The sequence below is a fragment of the Pinus tabuliformis genome, chromosome 5_1 (genome assembly GCF_031772625.1).
Source record: "Pinus tabuliformis cultivar Carrire ecotype Pingquan chromosome 5_1, CPIR1, whole genome shotgun sequence".
In the NCBI taxonomy this organism is placed as follows: domain Eukaryota; kingdom Viridiplantae; phylum Streptophyta; class Pinopsida; order Pinales; family Pinaceae; genus Pinus; species Pinus tabuliformis.
This window is the reverse complement of record NC_142305.1, coordinates 589,004,184-589,007,979: the sequence shown is the minus strand read 5'-3', so window position 1 is coordinate 589,007,979 and position 3,796 is coordinate 589,004,184. Positions and strand designations below refer to the sequence as shown.

The window sequence follows — 3,796 nt, the reverse complement described above, 5'->3', positions numbered from 1 at the left end:
AAAACAATTGGGTTGCTTGGACTTAACACTAAAAGTAGAATTGAATTGAAGTGAACTATTCATGTACCTGAGCGTAAGAAGAAGAAACTAAAAATGATGATTGCCAATATTGATCTGGGTCCTTCCATTTCGAAAGCTTAGTCCCTCCTCTGTCCCCACCAACTGCAACAACAATATGATCAATGGAAAAATTCTGAGAGGCTCGAGCCCATTCTGCTCCAAATGGAAATGATCATATAAAATTCAACCATGAGTTGTGCAGACTTTTGCTTTTGGATCATAATTTACTCATAAACGCAAGAGTGCAATCTTCTCTGCCAGTCAACAACACCTTCAGGAAACCAAAGTTCTATTTCCTTCTTTGCACTCTCAACTGCATCACTACCATGGATAATGTTCCTTCGAACCTCTACAACAAAGTCGCCTCTAATAGTTCTGGGTTTAGATGGGTTTAGATGTTGTAGGATTTGTAGCTCTAATGATTTTCCTACCAGTTGCAACAACACCTTTCCCCTCCCAGACCATACTATTACAGGGCCATAAATTATGTACTCTACCAATCCAGGAAAAAAGGGCTTTGAAGACAAATAAATTATGTACTCTACCAATCCAGGAAAAAAGGGTTTTGAAGGAAAATCCTCATAGTGTTTCTCCGCAAATGATCTCTCTACAACCACCATCTTCAAACCTTTCAAAATAAAGCCCTTCTTCTCAAAGCTAGATATAATTTCTCCCACCAATCCACGTCGTCGGGCTTGATCAGGATGAAGGTCTGCTCCGTAATGAATCTGCGAAGAGTTCAAACATCAAGAAAATAGTAGGTTTCTCAACACGGACAAGGATACATTTCACACTGACGCACAATTAGAATACTACAAGAATCATACCTAGGAACACTCGCTGGGATAATTTGATTAACTGATCCATGACTCTAACAAAAGAGACTCCTAACATATGTTCATTCTCCTTTTGATTATGGTAATTGACTAAGATTCACCCATGATCTATGTGTTTTTCTTTTAAATTATGGCATTTGACTGTGATTCACCGATGATCCATGTTTCTTTTTTCTTTTAAATTATGACAATTGACTATAATTCACCCATGATCAAATTAGAGGGAAAAGACAAAAACTTGGAACATTGGCTCTAGATTTTAGCAAGAAAATTCGAAGACAAGCTCTGTACAGATTATAAATGCATGCATAGCCATGGAATAAATCCTGCAAAGATGCATAATTTATTTATGGATTTTGCAATGTCCTCATCCCATTACTTCATTGAAGATACAAGGAATATGTTCTTTGTACAAATCCCAACCTTAGCCCAAACCATAATACTAGACGAGTTGTCTCCATGGCCACAATCACTTGTTTAAAGCAAATCCTTGTGTGGCTTCATGCAGTCTGTGGTGTTTACATGCAAACATCCTGAAATCTCCTACCTACAAATATGCAACATTGTAGTGCAAACTACTCGGATTAGAATCCGAATAAAATTTACCAGTTCTTCCAGATTTCGAAGGTGTAATTCATTTCCAGGTAGATTTATCGTCGTCGTGAACAAACCGAAAGTAAAAAAACACAGAAATGTGTTAGATATGATTCAAATTTTTATAATGATGATCTTGAAATGGAAGTAAAGAAGCAAAGAAAATGATGATCTTGAACTGAAAGTAAAGAAGAAGAGAAAATAATGATCTTGAACTGAATATATATAAATAAAGAAAATTTGTCAGATGAGATTTTGTTTATTATGCAGGAAAACCTTAAGAAGGAAAATTTTGATCCTGATACCTTGGTTATTGCCGCGTAATAACCCCTTGTCAGAATCCCATATGGTGTTGTCTCTTCGTCCATAACGTACGTATACGATTCTTGTTGAGGACTAAATGTTCCCAACATAACACGAATATTGTCCACTGAAAAATTCACAGAAAAGAAGTCGAATTCCTTCAATATCAGGTGCTTCATTTGACATAAATGCACATCTTGTGAGAGCATAAGCTCTGAGAAAATATCTTACCTCTGACTCCGCTTTTCCACACGGTCTTGATGTAAGTGAGGCCAGACACAATGTTATCTAGAACTGAGGAACATAATTTTAGACTGTAACGACTGCCTTCCTTGAGAGTAAACGAGGAAACACTTAGTTTAGAAGCACATGGAATAGGGATAATTATGTCGAGCCATTCTGGAGATAATATCGAAAGGCTCATGATCTTCACATCCAGCTCCAGGCATTCTGTAAATTGCAGAGACATTAGTTATGGGAAAAAATGTCAAATTCAAAGTAAAAAAGAACAAAACATAAGCAAAAGATTTCCCAATTTAAAGTCAAAGAAAACAAAGCAGAAGCATAGAAATTCTTTTAAGAAATGTTCATACCTCCTTTAAGCATATAAATTCTTTAAATAAATGTTCATACCTTCTATGGACTCCATGTCCAACCTGCTAAGTAGTTTCTCTTTCCATCTTCGCAAGCTCTCGTCCTCCTGCCAAGCCAAATCATTTTTTTCTCGATTAATATTATTAAGAGTTAGCAATGCCAAGAAAAGAATTCTTGACTTGTCATTTTAGAAAGCATTATACCTTATCTTTCTCAAGTTGTTCCTTGAGAGGAAGAAGTGGTTCGAGGACAAAATCCTCTGCAACTTTAGCACCGTCTTGCTCCTCCTCATTTGTCTCATAGTAAGAAGACTTGTTGAACTGCCTCAACAACTTTTCATCACTGTAATCATCTCCGGAAAGACTGGCCTCACCCATTTCCTCCACAATTTCCTTAACTTCACCCATTTTTGACTTAAAACCACTGTAAACCTCTGACTTCTCGTGTCTCATGGAGCCTGTCAAAACAGACATTGTCGGCACCCACTAAATCTCTACTTCTTTTACAAAAATTGAGGTAAAGAAGAATTGTTGACTGCTAAGAATGGGACAACAAGATTACAAACCTTCACAAGCAAAACACAAGGCCAGTACCTAGAACCAAAACTGAACAGACATTAATCTCCATATCTTTTGACTTAAATTTTTCACTAAACACAAACCCTATAAAACCCTAAATCCTGAATTTAATTCATTTTCCTTCTCCGTCAACTCTTCGGGAATAGGAACTATAGCTATAACTATATATTATACTCGAGTATCCTCTAAGAGATGAGCTCTTGACCTTGAAGGAATCAAATCGCAACAATCAAATAGCAGCAACAACGGATAACTTGATTAACTGGTTTACAATTCTAACAAATGTCATGGGAACTTAGAATGCAACGACACCTAGAGAAACAAATGTCGTGGGAAGTTAGAATGCAACGACACCTAGAGAAGGGAGTTGTCACATGTCGTTTGTGCCTTGCGTGTGTAAGGCATGTGTTCTATCAAAAAAAATAAAAAACCTATCACTTTGTAGTGCAATGTGGAAAATGCATACCATGCCAAGGTTGCGTTATGGTTGGTTTTGGAATGATTATATCAATATTGATGTATAAAAATGTATGTTTTTCTTGCCTTGAAGGATCTACCCTAATGGATCGAATCTTCCACGTGATAGATTAGAGAGTTGACCTTGACTAGACAGTTGACTTTGAAGGAAGGTGGCGTTGCCGCCACAGAAAACGATTGTAAAGTCATTGCTTCCCGAGAAACTGAAGGTGCTGCCAGCGTCATCCGCTAGATACGTGCAGGCGAGCATTGGCGCTTGAAAATCCTCGAATATTTCTTCTTAAATAAGTAATCATCAAGTTGTATCCACTATTTAATTGTTATATATATTGTAGTGTTTTTATCATCAAATTT

The 3,796-nt window shown here is 36.9% G+C and overlaps 2 pseudogenes across 1 annotated transcript; both read right to left on the bottom strand.

The window, feature by feature from the left end:
• Positions 1–284: 284 nt before the first annotated feature.
• LOC149166234 (nucleoside diphosphate kinase pseudogene) lies at positions 285–1,059 on the bottom strand (annotated as a pseudogene).
• A 439-nt stretch (positions 1,060–1,498) lies between these two features.
• On the bottom strand, positions 1,499–3,035 carry LOC149166233 (rho GDP-dissociation inhibitor 1-like; annotated as a pseudogene). The gene is made up of 5 exons (XR_016260407.1): positions 2,591–3,035; positions 2,427–2,493; positions 2,025–2,243; positions 1,797–1,920; positions 1,499–1,567 (listed from the first exon to the last, which is right to left on the bottom strand). The product of XR_016260407.1 is annotated as a rho GDP-dissociation inhibitor 1-like (transcript).
• Between the last annotated feature and the right edge of the window lie 761 nt (positions 3,036–3,796).